The following is a 24803-nucleotide window of genomic DNA, read 5'->3' on the forward strand; positions in this document are numbered from 1 at the left end:
TTATTTTAAACATGTTTTTCCAGGACCCATCAGCTCCAAGTCAAGTAGTTGTTTCAATCTAGTTGTGGAGGGAGCAGCTCATGGTGGCCCATGTGGGGATCAAACCAGCAACCTCGTTGTTAAGAGCACCGCTCTCTAACCAACTGAGCTAACCGGCCACCCCTCATGACTTCCTTTTCATCTTGGGATAAAGATGAACAAATTTTCACTTGGTTCTCAAGGTCCTAAATATTGTGGCACCTGACAAGTTCTACAGACACTTTTTATGCATTCTCCCATTTTGTGCTCCACACTCTCACCATAAGGTATGTGCACATGCTGCTGCATCTGCCTGGAATATTATCATATTTCTCTCTAATCCCCTTGGACTAGTTAACTTCTACTCATATTATTATCTCCATTTTACACAAGAAACTGAGACACACAGAGGTTAAAAAACTGGCCAAGATTACACAGATAGCAAGCAGGAGGAAGCAGAATTCTAGCCCAGTCAGTCTGATTCTATTTGAGGTTATATTTTCACTCAACACAGATTTTTTTTTTTAAGGAGGGTGCAGCTCACAGTGGGCCATGTGGGGATCGAACTGACAACCTTGGTGTTATCAGCACCATGCTTTAACCAACTGAGCTAACCGGCCACCCCGTCAGTCTGATTCTAGAACCTATGCTTTTAACTCATAACATAGTGCCACTGGAAACATTCTTTCATAGTAGTTAGTATTTAAAATTATACATTTACCATTGTGATTATTTGAATGTCTACCACTTCTGGTTAATTATAAGGTCCATGAGATCAGGAACTGCTTCTGCTTTTTTGTTAGCATACCTGTCACCTAGTAGGCAATAAATGTTTGGTGAATAAATGAATGAACTGATATGACTTTAAGAGTATAAAGTAGTTATTTCCAGAGAGCCTCTCATTTTGGAAAGCTGACAGACGCCTGATCCAAAACAAATTTACCAGTGCTCTATCATATTACCTTGATAGTTCCACAACATCATTCACTGAAGGATTCTTCACAATAATATTTTTAAGCTGTGTAAATAACAAACCTGAACCTATCTAAGAAAGTCATGGAGTTTAAAGTTTATCATCCCTGGAACAGTGATAAATTCCACTTATGCAGATTACCTTAAAATATCCCAATAATCCTTCAACACATGGTTTCAAAACACTGATGGATGATGTAATTCAGTTTTCTCTGTTTCAAAGAACATGGATACACATAGGGATTATGAATAGTCAAAAAAATTAAGGCAACTTATCATCACCTTCCTTTCCTCTATTTCCAGTATCAAATCATAATATGACTTCCCAAACAGTGTCCTAAAACAGACACAGAGGAGTCATCCTAGAGTCTTTTCTCTCATTTGTCTTCAGTCACCATTTCATACACACCACACACACAATATCAGAAAGATTCCATTCTCTAAATACCTTTGGAATCCATCCACATCACTCCATCTTCACTTCCATGACCCTAATCCTAGCCATCACTATCTCTTGACTGACCAACTGCAATGACCTCCTGATGCACTTCCACCTTGCAATATGTCATATTCGGGCTATTTTCTCTTTTCTTAATTTTTAATTTAATTTTAATTATTTATTTATTTACTTACTTATTTTAAAGTTTTTTGGGGTGACAATTGTTACTAAAGTTACATAGATTTCAGGTGTACAACTCTGTAATACATCATCTATCTATCACATCATGTGTTCACCACCCAGAGTCAGTTCTCTTTCCATCACCATATATTTGATCCCCTTTACCCTCATCTACCACCCCCTACCCCCTTACCCTCTGGTAACCACTAAACTATTGTCTGTGAGGTTTTTTTCTTTGTCTTTTTCCGTGCTATAGTCAGTTTGACCTTTTCAAAATACATACATGTTCATTTAAGCTCCTTCACTAGCTTCCCACTGCTCTACAGAATAATTTAATAACAGCTCACAAATCAATGTGCTTACGGTATGCCAGTGCTTTTATAAGTACTTCACTGTATTAATTCACTTGATCCTCACCACAGCATTATTAGATACTGATGTCATCCCATTTTACCAATAAGGAAACTAACAAGCAGAGAAGCTAAATGATTATCCCAGACCTTATAACTAATAAGTGATGGAGTGGGATTCAAAAGCCAGGCAAGTGTCATTCCAGAGTCTGTTGCCTAACCTCTATGATGTAACTGCCTCTCATAAAACACAGTGCAAACTCTTTAGCATGACAGTCAACAATTTTCATTATCTGGACCTTACCAACACTTTCAGTCTCATCTCCTTTCTATAGATCTTGAAAAGTAGGGTCTTTTTTTGTCTCTAAGCTTTTGCCTATGCAGATAACCTCATACTAATCTTGCTTTACCTAGCCTAGTCCTTATTATCCTTAGTCATTGAGGTTTAGCTCAGGTAGCACTTCCTTCTAAGCTTTCTATACTCCTTTTCCCAGACTGGATTATGTGAGTCTCCTCTGTATTTTCTTTCTTTCTTTTTTTTTAAGATTTTTATTGGGGAAGGGGAACAGGACTTTATTGGGGAACAGTGAGTACTTCCAGGACTTTTTCCAAGTCAAGTTGTTGTCCTTTCAGTCTTAGTTGTGGAGGGTGCAGTTCAGCTCCAGGCCCAGTTGCCTTTGTTAGTTGCAGGGGGCGTAGCCCACCATCCCTTGCGGGAATGGAGGAGTTGAACTGACAACCTTGTGGTTGAGAGCCTGCGCTCCAACCAACTGAGCCATCTGGCCCATGTGGGAATCGAACCAGCAGCCTTTGGCGTTAAGAGCACGGAGCAACAACCGCCTGAGCCACCCGGCCGGCCCCTCCTCTGTATTTTCTACTGAAATTTTAGAGAATGAAAATTTGCAGTATCAAAAGGCACTCACAATTTAGGGAAAGGGAGAGTCTCATAAACAGACAACTATGTGGCAACATAATTTGAGATAATTATTTGTGTTTTGCTCTAATTTTATTTTCTTCTTGCTTCTCCTTCCCATTTCAAGAAAATAACCAGGGTTTTTTATTCTTCCTTACCTCACCCAAGGGGATTTCCTCCTCCTCTGTTGCTAGTATCAAAAGCAGAAGTTGTCCACAGAGACTTATTTTCCTGGCTATTGTATTCTCAGAACCCAATCTCATGGGAGAGAGTATGCTTGGGAATGTCAATGAGGGTCTCAAGAGGACAGAAGAAATTCCTTTTAGGGTATTGAGGAGAGAAAGGGACATATACTTTAGACAAAAAGAAGTCAAGAGTCTGGTAGAGGTTAGAGGTGGCAGGGAAAACAGCTCATTTGACGGCAGCAGCTTAGGAAGGGAGCAAAAGTTCAGAGGAGTTTTAGTGAGTATGCTGGGACCTAGACACAGGAAACACAATCTCAGCAGTGATCCAGCCCCCCAAGCATGTCATAGAAGCAGCATCAGCAAACCTAAAAGAACTATTCCACGTCGAGACAAATGGTATATTAGACACTGTATTAGAGAGCTGACAAAAAGATGAATGATGAATGACCAAAAAGGTCTGCATAGTATTTTGCTGTTGCCTAAGGTCTCAGAATATTTGCATAACTCAGTAGGAGATGCAAGTATTGACGGAAATTGCGTATCTTACTTACCTGGAAGAATGTTGACTACAAGATAAGATAAAGAATTTTATTTTAAACACTTAACAGAATGGGTATAGAAAGAAAATACCTTAACCTAATAAAGGATATATATGACAAAGCCTCAGCTAATATTAAAATTAATGGTGAAAAACCGAAGCTCTTTGCTCTATGTTCTATCACCTCTGCTTTTCAACATAGTATTGGAAGTCCTAGCCAGAGCAATCAGGCAAGAGAAAGAAATAAAAGGCATCCAAATTGGGAATGAAGAAGTTAAATTGTCACTTTTTGCAGATGACATGATGCTTTATATAGAAAACCCTAAAGACTCCACCAAAAAGTTAGAAACAATAAATGAATTGCCAGCTAAAAACATCAACGTATAAAAGACCATTACATTCCTATACACTAACAATGAAACCTCAAAAAAAAAAAAATTAGAAAACCAATTCTTTTCGCAATTTCAACAAAAAGAATAAAATAACTAGGAATAAACTTAACCAAGAATGTGAAACATTTATATACTGAAAACTATAAGATATTTTTAAAAGAAATTGAAGAAGACACAAAGAAATCGAAAGACAGTTTGTGTTCATGGGTTGAAAGAATCAACGGTTAAAATGGCCATATTACCCAAAGCAATATACAGATTTAATACAATTCCCATCAAAATCCCAATAGCATTTTTTTCAAGAAATAGAACAAGAAATCATCACATTTGTATGGAACCACAAAAGACCCCGAATAGCCAAAGCCATCTTAAGAAAAAAGAACAGTCCTGGAGGTATCACACTCCCTGACTTCAGCTTATACTGCAGGACAACAATAATCAAAACAGCATGGTATCGGCAGAAAAGCAGACAAACAGACCAATGGAATAGAATTGTGAACCCAGAAATAAACCCACATAAATATGGACAGACAAATTTCGACAAAGAAGCCAAAAACATACAATGGAGAAAAGACAGCCTCTTCAACAAGTGGTGCTGGGAGAATTGGAAAGCCGTGTGCAAAAGAATGAAACTGGACTGCTGTCTGTCACCGTGTACCAAAATCAACTCAAAATGGATCAAAGACCTAAACATAAGACCTGAAATATAAAACTGCATAGAAGAAAACAGAGGTACTAAACTTATGGACCTTGGGTTCAAAGAGCATTTTATGAAATTGACCTCAAAGGCAAGGGAAGTAAAAGCTAAAATAAATCAATGGGACTATATCAACCTACAAAGCTTCTGCACAGCAAAAGAAGTCATCGACAAAATAAAGAGGCAACCAACTGAATGGGAGAAGATTTTTGCAAATAGTGCTTCCGATAAGGGGCTAATATCCAAAATATACAAGGAACTCATGCAACTCAACAACAAAAAAACAAACAACCCAATTTGAAAAATGGTGATGGAAGGAGAACTGACTCTGGGTGATGAACACACAATGGGATTTATAGATGATGTAATACAGAATTGTACACGTGAAATCTATGTAATTTTACTAACAATTGTCACCCCAATAAATTTAATAAAAAAAAAAATTAAAAAAAGAAAAAAAAAAAAAAAAAAGAAAAATGGGCAGAGGACCTGAAGAGACATTTCTCCAAAGAGGACACACACATGGCAAACAGACATATGAAAAAATGCTCAACATCACTAATCATCAGAGAAATGCAAATAAAAACCACAATGAGATATCACTTCACCCCAGTCAGAATGGCTATCATCAACAAGACAAAAAGTAACAAGTGTTGGAGAGGCTGTGGAGAAAAAGGAACCCTCATCCACCGTTGGTGGGAATGCAGACTGGTGCAGCCGTTATGGAAGGCAGTGTGGGGGTTCCTCAAAAAATTAAGAATAGAATTACCCTATGACCCAGTAATCCCTCTCCTGGGTATCTACCCCAAAAATCTGAAAAGTTATCTCTGAAGATATATGTGCTCCAATGTGCTTTATAGAGAATGTAAAACAGAATTGTATACCTGAAATTTATATAACTTTACTAATAATTGTCACCCCAGTAAACTTTAACTAATATATATATATATATATATATATATATATATATATATATATATGCTGCAATGTTCATTGTAGCTTTATTTACAGTGCCCAAGGCATGGAAATAACCAAAGTGTCTTTGATAGATGATTGGATAAAGGAGTTGTAGTATATATACACAATGGAATACTATTCTGCCATAAGAAAAGATGAAATAGTACCATTTGCGACAACATGGATGGATCTTGAGATTATCATGCTGAGTGAACTAAGTCAGAAAAAGTCGAGCACCACATGATTTCACTGATATGTGTTATATAAAACTGAAAACAACGAAAAAACAAGACAAACAAATGAAGAAACAAAACTCATAGACACAGACAATAGCTTAGTGGTTACCAGAGGATAAGGGGGGCGGGGGTTGGTAGATAAGGGTAAAGAGGATCAAATATATGGTGCTAGAAAGAGAACTGACATTGTGTGGTAAACACTAAATGTGATATATAGATGATGTATTACAGAATTGTACACCTGAAATCTATGTAACTTTACTAACAATTGTCACCCCAATAAACTTTTTTTTAAAAATAGTCTTATTTTAAATGTGACATTTCTTGCATACCCAACTCTGTGGGTTAATTTCATACCAATTTCAATTATAATAAAATGTGTTAAGTTCCAAAAGAGAGAGACAAGTGCTTAGAAGCACCCAGGATAGGGACCTAACCTGATCTTGGGAGTAGTGGTGGTCAAGTAAGATTCGTTAGCGGACGTAGTACCTAAAGTATCTCCTAAATAAAGAGTAGGTTTTTGCCAAGGGGCGAGGGGAAATTGGGAGGGGGGAGGATTTCTCCTGAGTTGTAATTGATTAAGCAGAAGCAGGGAAGTGAGAATGCTTAATTAATTCAGGGATCTACCAGTGTTTACTTTGGCTGCAGAGTAAGATGTACATAGGCATGGTTTCTGAGCTATGTGAAAAAGTCTTTGTACTTAATCCTGAGGGTAATAAATGGTACTGATAGGAGGGAATAGTATAATGGAAACTGATAAAGCAGAAGAATTCAAGGAAAAAGTATTCAAAGGCTAAGTGCCTCACATGACTAAAAAGGGAAGATGTGGGGAAAAGTAAGACAAGAACTGAAATGTGCCTGTTGTACTTGGAAATAAGAAGTAATTGGTGACTTTGGTAAAGGCAGTTATATGTGTGGACCACTTTTTATTGAAGCTGGGTTGTATAGGTTATACAGGTCTTGGTTGTACAGGACAGGGTCAAGAAAATATGTCTTTTCCTTTGCTGACAAAAGAACTCATAGAGGGGAAGAGGTTGAAAACACCTCTTTTAACCTCTGAAAGGTTAAAAGGGATAATTTTGGAAAAGACAAGGGATAATTATACAAAGAGATCCCTGAAAAAGCAAGAGGATGGTATGGAATCTAAAACAAAGTTAAAGAGATTGAATTTGGACTGATGGAGGGCTAGTTTTTCCTCTGAAACAAAACAAAAGCATGAATGAAGATGCAAATTAATGTGTGTATAAAAGATGGTGAGGTGGGTGGATCAGAGGCATACCTGATGGCTTTTATTTTCAATGTGAAATAGAAAGCAAAGTTACCTTCTGAGAATAAATATGTAATAGCTGAGTAGGAGGCTTAAAAACAGAGGAGAAAGTCTGCAACAGCCACCAAAGAGCATGTAAAAGAGCAAAGGGAAATCCAGACGAATCTGAATAAGCACATGTAAAAGGATGAGCTGGTTAGCGCCTATTCATTTGTCAAATATTAGCTCAAATGTCACTTGCTCAGAGAAGCTGAAGCGAAACCTCTGTTACATGCTTTTAGAGCACTGACGATCTTTCATGTAGACTTACAATTGTTTTAATCCTATATTAATTTGTAGGATTACCTGATGAATTTATACTCCATTAGACAATAAACTCAGTGAGGCCAGAGATAATATTTACTTTGCTCACCATTGCATCATTTAAACCTTAGTTTCCCATCTTTAAAATGTGAAGAATATTAAACATTCTCTACATGACTAGGATGTGGACATAGTTAGGCTAGCATCAAACTAGAACTTGAAATATAAGAAAGCAGGAATTTCAAATTGTTCACTGTTGTATCCCTAGTGCCTAGCACAGTGCATGATACATAGTAGATGCTCAATACATAGTAGATGCTCACAGTAGATGCCTGGATGAATGAAACCAATACAGCAGGGCACCAATTCTCTTGACTTCCATTCCAGTGTTCTTCCCAATCTACCATAACTACCCATACAGATGTTCAACATGTTATAGTTATTATAATAAGGGCCTGTGCATATGCATTATTATCCCTGCTTTACTCAAAAAAAGTGAAGCTTGGAAAGGTGAAGTATCTCATGCAATTTAAATAGCTGGGATGTGATGGAATCAGAATTAAATTCCAGGTCTTCCTGGTTCCACAATCTGAGCTCTTTCTCCAATTCCATGATGCCTGTTAGGGTATTAATTCATAAAATATTTAATGCATAAATGCTCTTAGGGGTATGTGCATTTGAAAGTCCTCTCAACCTGCCTGCTGTCAAAGACAAACAAAAGAAACAAAGTAATGATTTTAGCGGTAAAAGCTCAGGCAAAGTGACAAGTCAACGACTATAATATTTGTAGGCAGCCACCTGTCAGCTGCCTCCCAAATCATAAGTTGCTTGCCAACTTATTCTATGACCATGTACATTACCTGTCTCCAGCAAAAGTCTTGATCCCACAGGGAACGGAAGACATAATTCCAAAGAGCTTATCTTCTCAGTATGGCCTAAGCATGAGAGTAGAAGCAGCATGGAATAATGGAAAAAGCATGACCATTGCAGCTACACAGATCTGGGCAAGACACTTTAGCTCTCTGTACCTCAATTTTCTTATCTAAAAAAATTAAGGCAATGATACTTGGGGTTTAGGAAATGATTAAATGGGATAGTACATATAAAATGTCTGCAGCATAGTGGGCACATAACTCAATTGTTATTAGTTGCCTACTGCTTCTCCCATATCCAGAATACACCACCTATCAATTCTTTGAAGACTCTCTGAAAAATACATCAAAAGGAGCAAGCAATGCACCATACTCCCCACTCCAGTCAAGATGTCAGAGTAAATAAACACTGTGCTCACCTTCTTTCAGGACCACATCCACTACAACTACACTGCAGAGCAACCATCACTGGAAATCACTTGAAGTCTAGCTGAACCAAAGCACTACAACTACATACATAAGAAGACCTAGAGATTGGTAGGAGGAGCAGAGACACAGAATGGGCTGGTTGCACACCTGCGTGTGACCATTAAAAATAGGGAGGGTGGACTTCCGGAAAAATGGCGGAGTGAGGTGAGCCTCTGTAAAGCTCCCCTGGAATTTACAACAAATCGAACAACAAAAACTCCACAAAGGACTCCCTGCACAGCAGACAGGCAACACGAAGAGGCCCACTACCGACTGAAATCACCTACAGGTGGGAGATTCGCGCGAGTGGAGGGAGGAGGAAAGGGAGAAGCGCGCGGAGACGGAGCTGCGCGAGCGCAGGACGCAGACCTAGCTCAGTGCGCCGAGCTCGCTGCTTCCCGGAACTACCGCAGCTGCAGGAGATCGGACTGCTAGGGCTCCGCCAGGGCTCCACAGGGCTGAGGGGGCAGCATATAACACGGCTGAACCCAACGCTCACGGCAGAGACCTCGGAGAAAAGACTGAGGGAAAAAGGCTGAAAACGGTGGTTTAAGCCCGCACTGCCTAGCAGAGACCGGAGCCTTAGGCACTGAGACTAGCCGCCCCCTGCCCCCCCTTCCAGAGCTCGCCCCGCCCCCACCTGCCCGGTGCTAGGAGCGAAACAGTAGCAGTGTCAGAACAAAACAACAGAAAATTTGCTGTTTTGAGAACTGTGGGCCGCAAACACAAATTCACAGCCCAACTAGTTCCAGCAAAGGGGAGGGAGCTGTGGAAGCAGGACCGGCTGTGGTGGTGGTCGCCGCCATTGCTCTGGGCCACCTCTCACAACTCACCCCGCCCCTGACCCCACCTATCTGGGCGGATCCCTGCAGGAGTAAACAGAACTGCTGAAATATACGGGCTCTGAATCAGGAGCTGGAAGAGCTTTGGAACATCAAAAGCTCTCCGCATACCCACCGGGACACTGCGCCCTGTGACCTAGACGAACTATTAACAGAGGAGAAGCCCGTCTCCCAGGGAATCCCCCCATTGTGTGAGAAGTTGGAATAGTGCAGAGAAAACATAGCACTACTGTGTGGGAGAAGAAAAATAAGTTGCAGTTGGAGAAACAATAAAACATTCGACCAACAAGTACTGGCAAACAAAAGAAAGTCCGCTTTCTATCAACCTGTTGCAGAAGTCACTCCTGTAGATGTCTAGGAAGAGAAATAGTAAACCAGTAATCGCCATGAATAACCAAGGCAACAAGATAGCTCAGAAAGAAAGTGAAAAATCTCCAGAGAAGGCACTTAAAGATACAGAAATATGTGACTTAAATGACAGAGAATTCAAGATTGCAGTTCTGAAAAAACTCAATGAGATACAAGAAAACACAGATAGGCAGTTAAAGGAACTCAGAAACTCAATCAAAGAACAGCATGAGCATTTTACGAAAGAGATTGAAATCTTAAAAAAGAACCAAATAGAATTTCTGGACATTAAGAACTCAATAGAAGAAATTAAGAATGAAATAACCAGCTTAGGTAGTAGAGTTGACCAGATGGAGGAAAGAATCAGTGACATCGAAGATAGAAACCTGGAAATGACACAAATAGAAGAAGAAAGAGACTTGAGACTCAAAAGAAATGAAAAAACTCTACAAGAACTTTCTGACTCCATCAGAAAGAGCAATATAAGAATAATGGGCATACCAGAAGGAGAAGAAAGAGAGAAGGGAACAGAGAATATATTCAAACAAATTGTTGATGAGAACTTCCCAAATTTGTGGACAGAACTGGACCCTCGAATCCAAGAAGCAAATAGAACACCTAGTTACCTCAATCCCAACAGGCCTTCTCCAAGGCACATTGTATTGAAGCTGTCTAAAATCAACGACAAAGAAAGAATCCTCAAGGCAGCCAGGGAAAAGAAGACGGTAACTTACAAAGGAAAGCCCATTAGATTATCATCAGATTTTTCAGCAGAAACTCTACAAGCCAGGAGGGAGTGGAACCAAATATTCAAACTATTGAAAGAGAGAAACCATGAGCCAAGAATAATATATCCAGCAAAGATATCCTTTAGATATGAAGGAGGAATAAAGACCTTTCCAGACATACAGAAGCTGAGGGAATTTTCTAATACACGACCTGCACTACAAGAAATACTAAAGGAGGCTATTCGACCACCATCAACAGGGACAGTTTGTGGCAACCACAACTCAAAAAGGGGGAGAGTAAAGGCCTGAACCGGAATCTGGGAATGGAGAAAGTAAGCGTGCTGAAGAAAATGGAATACTCTAAATATCAAACTTTCTTTTACATAAACTTAAGGGTAACCACTCAAAATAAATCCAGAATTGAAATATATACTGAAATAAAAGAAGAAACAGAGGGAAACATCATAGAATACCACCACACAGAAATAATAGACAACAACAAAAAGGCAAAGAAACAATGGAGACACATTACCAGAAAACTAAGGATAGAATGACAGGAAATCCTCACATATCAATAATCACCCTAAATGTAAATGGACTGAACTCACCAATAAAAAGGCACAGAGTAGCAGATTGGATCAAAAAACTAAACCCAACCATATGCTGTCTCCAAGAGACACATCTCAGCTACAAGGACAAGCATAGACTCAAAGTGAAAGGGTGGAAATTGACACTCCAAGCAAATGGTGCCCAGAGAAAATCAGGTGTAGCCATAATGATATCAGATGAAACAGACTTCAAGGTGAAAAAGATAACAAGAGACAAAGATAGACATTTCATAATGGTGAAGGGGACTGTACAACAAGAAGACATAACAGTCATCAATATTTATGCCCCCAATCAGGGAGCACCGAAATACACCAAGCAACTACTAACAGAACTAAAGGGAGAAATTGACCAAAATACAATTATACTAGGGGACTTAAATACATCATTGACAGCTATGGATAGATCATCCAAACAGAAAATAAATAACGAAATAGTAGCCCTAAATGACACATTAGAAGAAATGGACATAATTGACATTTATAGAGCACTTCATCCTAAAACATCAGACTATACATTCTTTTCTAGTGTACATGGAACATTCTCAAGGATAGACCATATATTGGGACATAAAATCAGTCTCAACAAATTTAAGAAGATTGAAATCATAGCATGCATATTCTCTGATCACAAGGCTTTGAAATTGGATATCAACTGTAAAAAGAAAGCGGGGAAAAACACAAATACATGGAGACTAAACAACATACTTTTAAAGAAGGACTGGGTCAAAGAAGAAATTAGAGGAGAGATCAAAAGATACATAGAAACAAATGACAATGAAAATACATCCTACCAAAATTTTTGGGATGCAGCGAAACACTTTTAAGAGGGAAATTTATCTCATTACAGGCCTATCTCAAGAAACAAGAAAACTCCCAAATAAATAACCTCATGTTACACCTTAAAGAACTACAAAAAGAAGAACAAGTAAAACCCAAGGTCAGCAGAAGAAAGGAAATAACAAAAATTAGAGCAGAACTAAATGAAATAGAGAACAAAAAGACAATAGAAAAAATTAATATGACAAAGAGCTGGTTCTTTGAAAAGATTAACAAAATTGACAAACCCTTGGCTAGACTTACTAAGATAAAAAGAGAGAAGACACTGATTAACAAAATCAGAAACGTAAAAGGGGAAGTTATCACGGACACCACAGAAATACAAAGGATCATCCAAGAATACTATGAAGGACTATATGCCACCAAATTCAACAACATAGAAGAAATGGACAAGTTCTTAGAAACATATAGCCTTCCAAGGCTGAACCATGAAGAACTGGAAAATCTAAACAGACCGATCACCAGTAACGAAATTGAATCAGTCATCCAAAACCTTCCCAAAAGCAAAAGTCCGGGACCAGATGGCTTCACTAGTGAATTCTACCAAACCTTCAAAGAGGATCTAATACCAATCCTGCACAAACTCTTCCAAAAAATTGAAGAAGAGACAGTACTCCCTAACTCATTTTATGAGGCCAACATTACCCTGATACCAAAACCTGGTAAGGACAGCACAAAAAAAGAAAACTACAGACCAATATCTCTAATGAATACCGATGCAAAAATCCTAAATAAAATTCTAGCAAATCGAATACAACAATGCATTAAAAAGATTATTCATCACGACCAAGTGGGGTTCATCCCCGGGGCACAAGGATGGTTCAACATACGCAAATCCATCAATGTGATACATCACATAAACAAAATAAAGGACAAAAATCATATGATTATATCAATTGATGCAGAAAAAGCATTTGACAAGATACAACATCCATTTATGATTAAAACACTTAATAAAATGGGTATAGAAGGAAAATACCTTAACATAATAAAGGCCATATATGACAAACCCTCTGCTAATCTCATAATTAATGGAGAAAAACTGAAGCCCTTTGCTCTACATTCAGGAACACGACAGGGATGTCCCCTATCACCTCTGCTTTTCAACATAGTGTTGGAAGTCCTTGCCAGAGCAATCAGGCAAGAGAAAGAAATAAAAGGCATCCAAATTGGGAATGAAGAAGTTAAATTATCACTCTTTGCAGATGACATGATGCTATATATAGAAAACCCTAAAGACTCCACCAAAAAGCTATTAGAAACAATCAACGAATACAGTAAAGTTGCCGGCTACAAAATCAACGCACAAAAGTCCATTGCCTTCCTATATACTAACAATGAAATCTCAGAAAAAGAAATACAAAAAACAATTCCTTTTGCAATTGCAGCCAAAAGAATAAAATACCTAGGAATAAACTTAACCAAGGATGTGAAAGACCTATATGCTGAAAACTATAAGACATTTTTGAAAGAAATTGAAGAAGACACAAAGAAATGGAAAGACATTGTGTGCTCATGGATTGGAAGAATCAACATAGTTAAAATGGCCATATTACCCAAAGCAATATACAGATTCAATGCAATCCCCATCAAAATCCCAATGGCATATTTTAAAGAAATAGAACAAAAAATCATCAGATTTGTTTGGAACCACAAAAGACCCCGAATAGCCAAAACAATCTTAAGGAAAAAGAACTATAATGGAGGTATTACACTTCCTGACTTTGGCTTGTACTAAAGGGCTACAATAATCAAAACAGCATGGTATTGGCAGAAGAACAGACACATAGACCAATGGAATAGAATTGAGAACCCAGAAATAAAACCACATAAATATGGACAGATAATTTTTGACAAAGAAGCTAAAAACATACAATGGAGCAAAGACAGCCTCTTCAATAAATGGTGCTGGGAGAATTGGATAGCCACGTGCAAAAGAATGAAACTGGACTGCTATTTGTCACCATGTACCAAAGTTAATTCAAAATGGATCAAAGACTTAAGCATAAGACCTTTAACAATAAACTGCATAGAAGAAAACATAGGTACTAAACTTATGGACCTTGGGTTCAAAGAGCATTTTATGAACTTGACTCCAAAGGCAATGGAAGTAAAAGCTAAAATAAACAAATGGGACTATATGAAACTTAAAAGCTTCTGCACAGCAAAAGAAACCATTGACAAAATAAAGAGGCCACCAACTAAATGGGAGAAGATTTTTGCAAACAGTGCCTCCGATAAGGGGCTAGTATCCAGAATATACAAGGAACTCATGCAACTGAACAACAACAAAACAAACAACCCAATTGAAAAATGGGCAGAGGACTTGAAGAGACATTTCTCCAAAGAGGACATACAAATGGCAAATAGACATATGAAAAAATGCTCAACATCACTAATCATCAGAGAAATGCAAATCAAAACCACAATGAGATATCACCTCACCCCAGTCAGAATGGCTATCATCAACAAGACAAATAATAACAAATGTTGGAGAGGCTGTGGAGAAAAAGGAACCCTCATACACTGTTGGTGGGAATGCAGACTGGTACAGCCGTTATGGAAGGCAGTGTGGAGGTTTCTCAAAGAATTACGAATAGAATTGCCATATGACCCAGCAATCCCTCTCCTGGGTATCTACCCAAAAAATCTGAAAACATTTAGAGATAAAGACACGTGTGCTCCAATGTTCATTGCAGCTTTGTTTACGGTGGCCAAGACATGGAAACAACCAAAATGTCCTTTGATAGATGAATGGATAAAGAAGTTGTGGTATATATACACAATGGAATACTATTCGGCGGTAAGAAAAGATGATATAGGAACATTTGTGACAACATGGATGGATCTTGAGAGAGTAATGCTGAGCGAAACAAGTCAGACAGAAAAAGCAGAGAACCATGTGATTTCACTGATATGTGGTATATAAACCAAAAACAACAAAAGAACAAGACAAACAAATGAGAAACAGAAACTCATAGACACAGACAATAGTTTAGTGGTTGCCAGAGGGTAACGGGGGCGGGGGGTGGGGGGTGGGAGATGAGGGTAAGGGGGATCGAATATATGGTGATGGAAGGAGAACTGATTCTGGGTGATGAACACACAATGGGATTTATAGATGATGTAATACAGAATTGTACACCTGAAATCTATGTAATTTTACTAACAATTGTCACCCCAATAAATTTAATAAAATAAAATTAAAAAAAAAAATAGGGAGGGTTCTCTTGGCTAGAAAGTTCCCCCCCCCCCTCTTCCTCGAGCAAGGGGTCCCAGCCCTACAGCAGGCTCCCCAGCCCAGGGTATCAGTGCTGGGAGAGAAGTCCCCATTACATCTGGTTGTGAAAACCAGTGGAGATTATGGCTCCAGTCCCAGGGGCTCCTCTTAAAAAGACCATGCATGGACTTACTCGCTGATGGACTCACTCACTCTGATCTCCAGTGTTGGGGCAGTGGCTCGAAAGGTGACAGGGACTTAAGGGGAGAAACTAAATTGTATGGCTTCAGGATGAGGGCTGGCAGGGCAGCTTTCTCCCGTACCGTGGAGCTGGCAGAAGCCATTGTTTCTTTGTTAAGCCCTCCCCACTCCCTGGGTTCAGACACAGGCAGATACCACATCTGAGTCTCCATCAACCTAGCTGTCACCTTTTTCTGCCCCACCCTAGTGATTCCCAGAGACCCCAACACACCAAACTTTTGGGCACACCCAAGCCACTTTCAGTGGCTTTTCCACACAAACAACTTGTCTTAGCCCACACTCCAGAAATTAATAAAATCCTTCAAATGTTCACAAAACCCAAACAAGCAATATCTGGCTTCAGCATGTCCCATACATCTTGTTGAGCAACCTTAAACCTGGCACTAGTGACAGCCAGGCTCAGTTTGCAGATTGGACTCATGAGACACCTGTAAACCCAGTGAGGGTGGCAAACATCTGCAAATTGCTTTGCAGCTCATTCCAGGTGGCCCCAGGCAGAGCACAGGCTACAGCTAAACTTGGCCTGCAGTGAGTTCTCTCTCAGGAGGCCCCAGGGCTGGCACACCTAGTGGCCAGCTTCCAACCAAGCCACAGCATCATGCTGTCACGTCCAAGGATGACACAACCAAAGGGCAGACTAGGCAGGCACCGGAGCACCACTAAGTGAGTTCTGCTTCTTAAGGGCAGCCCCTGAATGACAGCTCCTCCAATGTAGTCACAGCCAGTCCTCACAACCAATCGGCCGGAGGGTCAATCCCTCCCACTGAGATACCAGCAGCAATCAAGTTTCAACTACAAGAGGAGGACAAACACAACCCACACAAAAAACACAACTGGAACACCAAGCTCAGGTAGACAGGGAGACTGAACCACAGGGCACCACAGGACACCTACTACAAAAGGCCACTGTACTAAGACCAGGACACATAGCATCCCTACCTAGTACATAGAAACAAACACAGGGAGGCAGCCAAAATGTGGAGGTAAAGAAATATGTCCCAAATGAAAAAAAAGAACAAAGATCCAGAAAATAAAGTAAAACAAAACTAAACAAAATGGAGACAAGCAATCTACCAGATACAGAGTTCCAAACACTGGTTATAAGGATGCTCAATGATCTCAAGGAGAACTTCAACACAGAGAAAGGAAACATAAAAACTGAAATAGAAAACATTAAAAAGAACCAGTCAGAAATAAAGAATACAATAATGGAAATGAAGAATACATTAGGGGCCAGCCTGGTGGCTCAGGCGGTTAGAGCTCCATTCTCCTAACTCCGAAGGCTGCCGGTTCGATTCTGACATGGGCCAGTGGGCTCTCAACCACAAGGTTGTCAGTTCAATTCCTCGACTCCCACAAGGGATGGTGGGAAGCACCCCCTGCAACTAAGATTGAACACGGCACCTTGAGCTGAGCTGCCTCCCGGATGGCTCAGTTGGTTGGAGCGCGGGCTCTCATCCACAAGGTTGCCAGTTCAATTCCTCGAGTCCCACAAGGGATGGTGAGCAGCGCCCCCTGCAACTAAGATTGAACACAGCATCTTGAGCTGAGCTGCCGCTGAGCTCCCAGATGGCTCAGTTGGTTGGAGAACGTCCTCTCAACCACAAGGTTGCTGGTTCAACTCCCGCAAGGGATGGTGGCCTGCGCCCCCTGCAACTAGCAATGGCAACTGGACCTGGAGCTAAGCTGCACCCTTCACAACTAAGACTGAAAGGACAACAGCTTGAAGCTGAACGGCACCCTCCACAACTAAGATTGAAAGGACAACAACTTGAAGCTGATCGACACCCTCCACAACTAAGACTGAAAGGACAACAACTTGACTTGGAAAAAAGTCCTGGAAGTACACGCTGTTCCCCAATAAAGTCCTATTCCCCTTCCCCAATAATAAAAAAAAAAAATCTTTAAAAAGAAAAAAAAAGAATACATTAGAGGGAATCAACAGTAGATTAGATGAAGCAAACCAGCAATTTACAAGACAAGGTAGTAGAAAACACCCAACCAGAACAGCAAAAAGAAAAAAAATGCAAAAAATAAAAAATAAAAAAGGACAGTTAAAGAGGTGCCTGGGACAACATCAAGCATACCAATGTTTGCATAATAGGAGTACCAGAAGGAGGAGACAGAGAGAAAGGAATTGAAAACCTATTTGGAGCAATAATGATGAAAAACTTCCCTAACCTGGAGAAGGAAATAGACATACACTCTCAGAAAGTGCAGAGAGTCCCAAAAAAGATGAACCCAAAGAGGTCCACACCAAGACACATCATAATTAAAATACCAAAGGTTAAACACAAAAAGAGAATCTTTTTTTTTTTAAAGAGATTGTTTCTCTTTCTTTTTCTTTTCTTTCTTTTTCTTTTCTTTTCTTTTTCTTTTCTTTTTTTTTTTATAAATTGCATTAGAGAATACTGGGGAACAGTGTGTCTCTCCAGGGCCCATCAGCTCCAAGTCATTGGACCTCAATATAGTTGTGTAGGGTGCAGCTCAGGGGACCATGTGGGAATCGAACCGGCAACCCTGTCATTCAAAGTTCATGCTCTAACCAACTGAACTATCCGGCCACCCCAAAAAGAGAATCTTAAAAGCAGCAACAGAAAAGCAGTTATTTACCTACAAAGGACCTCCCATAAGACTATCAGCTGATTTCTCAAGAGAAACTCTCTGCAGGTCAGAAGGGATTGACAGGAAATATTCAAAGTGATGGAAAGCAAGTACCTACAAGACCTACAACCAAGATGACTCCATCCAGCAAAGCTATCATTTAGAATTGAAGGACAGATAATGAGCTTCCTAGACAAGAAAAAGCTAAAGGAGTTCATCATTACCAAACCAGTATTACAAGAAATCTTAAAGGGAAAATATTAGTGAACAGAATTCAACAATACATTAAGAAGATCATAAACCATGATCAAGTGGGATTCATTCCTGGTATGCAAGGGAGGTTCAACATCCGCAAATCAATTAATGTGGTACACCACATTAACAAAATGAAAAATAAAAATCATGATTATATCAACAGATGCAGTAAAAGCATTTGACAAAATCCAGCAGCCATTTATGATAAAAACTCTTAAGAAAGTGGGAATAGAGGGACCATATCTCAACATAATAAAGGCTGCATACGACAAACCCACAACTAACATCATACTCAATGGGGAAAAGCTAAAACCATTCCCCTTAAGATCAGGAACACTTTCTCCACTTCCATTCAATATAGTGCTGGAAGTTCTAGCCACAGCAATCGGACAAGAAAAAGAAATAAAAGGCATCCAAATTGGTAAGGAGGAAGTAAAATTGTCATTATATGCAAATGACATGATACTATATATAGAGAACCCTAAAGACTCCACCAAAAAAATATTAGAACTGATCAATGAATTAAGTAAAGTAGCAGGATACAAAATTAATATTCAGAAATTAGTTGCATTTGTATACACCAATAATAAAATATCAGGAAAAGAAATTAAGAAAACAATCCCATTTACAATTGCTTCAAAGACTATAACCTGGGAATAAATTTAACCAAAGAAGTAGAAGATCTGTACTCAGAAAATTATGACACTGAAGAGAGAAATTAAAGAAGATACAAATAGATGGAAAAATATACCATGCTCATGGATACGAAGAACTAACATCGTTAAAATGTCCATACCGCCTAAGACAATATACAGATTCAACGTACTTCCTATCAAACTACCAAGGACATTTTTCACAGAAATAGAACACAGAATCCTAAAATTTATATGGAATCATAAAAGACCCCAGATAGCCTCGGCAATCTTGAGAAATAAGAACAAAGTGAGAGGTATAACAACAATACCTGACATCAAATTATACTACAAGGCTACAGTAATCAAAACAGCATGGTACTGGCATAAAAACAGACACATACATCAATGGAACAGAATAGAGAGCCCAGAAATAAATCCATGCCTATATGGTCATTTAAACTACGACAATGGAAGGAAGAATTTACGGTGGAGTAAAGACAGCTTATTCAATAAATGGTGCTGGGAAACCAGGACAGACACATGCAAAAAAATGAAGCTGGACCACCTCCTTACACCATATACAAAAATAAATTCAAAATGGCTTAAAGACTTAAATGTAAGATGTGAAACCATAAAATTCCTATGAGACACTATAGGAAGAAACTTTACAGACATTACCTGGAGTAAAATTTTATTGATATATCCCCTCGGGCAAGGGAAGTAAGAGAAAAAAATAAACATATGGGATTACGTCAAACTAAAATGGTTCTTCACAGAAAAGGAAACATCAATAAAACAAAAAGGGACCCCACTGAATAGGAGAAGATATTTTACAATGATATATCCGATAAGGGGTTAATATTCAAAATTTATTAAAAACTCCAAATTAAAAAAAAAAAACACAATTAAAAAATAGGCAGAGGACATGAAGAGACATTTTTCTAAAAAAGACATACAGATGGGAAACAGACATAAGAAAAAATGCTCAACCTCACTAATCATTAGAGTAATGCAAATAAAAACCACAATGAGATACCACCTCACCCCAGTCAAAATGGCTATCATCAATAAATCAACAAACTACAAGTGCTGGTGAGGATGTGGAAAAACCTTGTGTACTGTTGGTGGGACTGCAGATTGGTGCAGCCGCTGTGGAAAACAGTATGGAGGAATCTCAAAAATCTGAAAATGGAACTACCTTATGATCCAGCAATTCCACTCCTAGGTATCTATCCGGAGAAATCCAAACCTCTAATAGAAAAAAATTTATGCATCCCTATGTTTATTGCAGCACTATACACAACAGCCAAGACATGGAAACAACCGAAATGCCCATCGGTAGATGACTGGATTAAGAAACTGGTACATTTATACAACAGAGTATTATGCAGCCATAAAGAAAAAGGAAATATTACCATTTGCAACAATATGGATGGACCTAGAGAACATTATGCTAAGTGAAATAAGTCAGACAGCGAAAGACAAATACCATATGATCTCACTTATATGTGGAATCTAAAGAAAAGAATAAATGTATGAACTAATCAGAAACAGTCTCAGAGACATAGAGGAAAAACTGAGGGTTGCTAGATGGGAGGGGGTTGGGGATAAGGGGGAAGGTGAGTGGGTTAGAAAGCACAGTCGGTAACCACAAGATTGCCACAGGGAAACAAAAGTCAGTTTGGGGAATGTAATCAATAATGTTGTAAAGATTTTGTAGGGTATCCGATGGACACTTGTCTCATTAGGGAGACCACCTCAGGGATGATGTAGATGCCTGATCACTGCACTGTACACCTGAAGATGAAGCTGAACAATAATGAATGTCAACTAAAAGTTTGTATATATATATATATACATATACATATGTGTGTGTGTGTATGTATGTACTTACAAGAAGCGGAGTACAGCATTAGGAATAGAGACAGTGGAAATGTAATGGCTCTGTGCGATTTCAGAGGGATAGTGGATGGGGGGGGGGTTCACACAGTGTGAGGGATATAAAAGATAAACGTCTAAGTATTACTTTGTCTTGTGCACCTGAAACTAAAAAAAAGTCAATTTGGGGAATGTAATCAATAATGTTGTAAAGATTTTGTAGGGTATCTGATGGACACTTGTCCCATTAGGGAGACCACCTCAGGGATGATGTAGATGCCTGATCACTGTACTGTACACCTGAAGTTGAATGATAATGAATGTCAGGTATAATTTTATATATGTTTATATATAGTTACAACTATATACATACAGTTACAAGAAGCGGAGTACAGCATTAGGAATAGAGACAGTGGAAATGTAATGGCTGTGTGTGATTTCAGAGGGATAGTGGATGGGGGGAAGGGGCTTGTCACTGTGTGAGGCATATAAATGATAAATGTCTAACTATTACATTGTTTTGCGCACCTGAAACTAATTTTAAAAAAATGGAAACAAACAAATAGAAAAAAAGAGAAATGTTAGAGGAACTTCTTTAAGAAGAAGAAAACAAAGATAAAAAATATGAATGATAAAATGGCAATAACTATGTATCTATCAATAAGTACTTGCTTTTTTTTACTTTGATACTTTTCATTTTCTTTTTTTAATTTACTTTTTAATTAAAATTTATTGGGGTGACAATGGTTAGTAAAATTACATAGGTTTCAAGTGTACAATTGTGCAATACACCATCTATACAGCACATTATGTGTTCACCACCCAGAGTCAGTTCTCCTTCCATCACCAAATATTTGATCCCATTAACCCTCTTCTACTATCCCCATCCCCCTTTACTTTCTGGTCATCACTAAGCTATTGTCTATGTCTATGAGTTTTTCTTTCTTTATTTGTTTGTCTTGCTCCTTTGTTGCTTTCAATTTTATATCCTTCATATCAGTGAAGTGATATGGTCCTCGACTTTTTCTGTCTGATTTATTTCGCTTAGCATAATAATCTCATGATCCATCCATGTTGTCACCAATGGCACTATTTCATCTTTCTTATGGTAGAGTAGTATTCTATTGTGTATATATACCACATCTTCTTTATCCAATCATCTATCAACAAATACTTTCGATGTAAATGGATTAAATGTTCCTTTCAAAAGATAGAGTTGCTGAATGGATAAGAGAACAAGTCCCATATATATGCTGCCTACAAGAGACTCACTTCAGATCAAAAGGCACACACAGACTGAAAGTAAAGAGTTGGGAAAAAGATGTTTCATGAAAATGAAAACAAAAAACAGATGAGATAGCAATACTTATATGAGACAAAAGACATTAAAACAAAAGCTGTAACAAGAGACAAAGAAGGACCCAGTAATTCTACTTCTGTGTTCTGAAGAAACCCAAAATGCTACTTCAAGGGGATGTGTGCAACCTTGTTTACAAGACAAAGATGTGGAGGTAGCCGTAGATGGATAAAGAGTAGGTAGTATACATATACAGTGGAATATTGCTCAGCCATGGGAGGGAATGGGTTTTTGCCATGTGCGGCAGCATGGATGAACCTGGAGGGTATTGTGCTGACTGGAGTATGTGCATCTGGAGTATGTCTACAGATGCAATGTGATTTCCCCTATATGTGGAATCTAAAGAACAAAATAAACAGAAACAAATTCATAGATACAGAGAACATTTTGACAGTTGCCAGATGGAAGGGTTTTGGGGGGTGAGTGAAAAAGGGGAAGGGATTAAGAAGTACAAATTGATTGTTACAAAGTAGTCAGGGGAATATAGGCTATAGCTTAAGAAATATAGTCAATAATATTATATGTATGGTGTCAGATGGGTACTAGATTTATTGGGGTGATAGATGGGAATGTGTTTGGGGGGCAGGGTGAAAAATGTGAAGGGATTAAGAAGTACAAGTTGGTAATTACAAAGTAGTTATGGGGATGTAAAGTAAAGCATAGGAAATATAGTAAACAATATGGTAATAACTACGTATAGTGCCAGTTACGGACTAGACTAGTCAGGGGGATCACTTCTCAAATTACATAAATGTCCAGCCACTATGCTGTACACCTGAAATTAATATAACATAATACTGAATGTCAAAATAAAGAGAAAAAATACCCTGAAAGCAGCTTTTCATTTACAGGTAAGATCTTAACACTAAAACAAAAAATAAAAATAATCTAATAGTTGTTCTGCCTCTCTTTTGTTTAATACTGCTGTTTAAATAATCACTTCTAATATTTATATTGCATTTCATAACATTAGGCAGAGTCAGGACATCTGACTTGTTTCACAGATGAAGAAATTAAGATGGAGAGGAGGTGGGATGTGCATCCCAAGGTCACAGCGCTCTATGAGGGAGGAGCTAGAACTGAAAACCAGGTCTCATAGTCCTTAGTTCATTCTTCTATAAGAATAATAACAATAACAGATCCATCAATATACTTAAGTCTCGAAGTCTCTAAAACGTTCTATATTTTAATAACATTTTGATTAAAAAACAGTCGATAAATCCTCTATTCACGTCCTGTTTTCATATACCCTTTTACATGTTAAAAAAAAAAGCTACTCTGGAAGCATCCAAAATGAGTGCAATGTGTAAAAGTGATATGTTTTTAAGTGTTAGATTTAAGTGTTAACTATGTATTCTTTCAGGGGAAAACAAGCATCCAATGTATAAGATGCTAGTTCATTTCACAGCAAAGGCAGTGAAAATTGGAATTACTATTTTAATAACCTTACTATATCTGTAACAATATACAAATAAGTGAAATCACCACATATAGAAGATATACATGTTCTATAAAGTCAGTCAAAACATCATATAAAGATAAATTGCATCATTAATTTTAGAGGAGCTCTATGGTTATTTCTGAGCTTAAGAGAGAAAAGTTACCGCAATGTGGAAGATTCTGATTCATAGAAAAAAAAAATCACATAGAGAATCTCAGAAAATCTCTTAACTCTAAAATGGAGCTTACCATTTCCTCTTACAAAACCTTGTAAGAGGTATGATTTTTTATAGAAAATAAAGGTTAGTAAGAAAACAATAAGAAACAAAAGCAATAGTGTTATTTTTGCTGATTATCCAGCACCTATGAATTAGCTTCATACAAAAAATGCAGTATTTTCCCAAATATATCAAATCAAAACAACTATTTTTTCCACAGAAAAATTTATGAGCCCATTTTTAAAAGGTGAAAAAAGTGGAACAATCATTATTCAAAACAAGTTACTTCTCATCCCCATACTATCTCCCCCAAATTTAAGTTCCACACTTACTATATAAGTGAATAATGTGTCCAGTTATAATCAAATCTTCTGTAATACCGCTGAAATCTGTCTCAGTGAACAGCTTCTTAGCTTAATGGATTTTAAATGACCTTAGAACTGAAGTCTTTATGTAGGAGGAGCTCTGCTTTATCCACCAAATTTACTGACTTGTCAGGAGAAAATTTGCATTCAAAGCAGTTCAGCATTCAAAGCTGCATTTGTCAAAAGATTCAGAGGAAATCACAAAGTTCATCTTAGTGATTTTCTTTCCCTTTTAATTAGTTCTTGATAAGCATTTCAGTATGCCAATGTTATTTTACTACATGACTCACCACACTGGGAATTAACAGATAATCCAAAGGTAAGTGTGCGATTGCCAGGTCTATGTTGTTTCCTCGGAGTACACTATACATAGTACTTCACTGTTTTGAGTTTCAAATACCTTTAAGTATGAAAAGAATC

General features: G+C 38.3%; 1 protein-coding gene across 1 annotated transcript in view; it reads right to left on the bottom strand.

Moving 5' to 3' along the window:
• The window catches only part of IL13RA2 (interleukin 13 receptor subunit alpha 2), a 69764-nt gene extending 45318 nt beyond the window's left edge, over positions 1 to 24446 (bottom strand). Inside the window, exon 1 of the mRNA XM_019718095.2 lies at positions 24351 to 24446. The gene's annotated coding sequence lies outside the window, so the exon portion shown is untranslated. The remainder of the gene's footprint in view (positions 1 to 24350) is intronic.
• Between the last annotated feature and the right edge of the window lie 357 nt (positions 24447 to 24803).

Source organism: Rhinolophus sinicus, chromosome 18, assembly GCF_057876585.1.
Source record: "Rhinolophus sinicus isolate RSI-liver-muscle chromosome 18, RSI-T2T, whole genome shotgun sequence".
NCBI classification, from domain to species: Eukaryota; Metazoa; Chordata; class Mammalia; order Chiroptera; family Rhinolophidae; genus Rhinolophus; species Rhinolophus sinicus.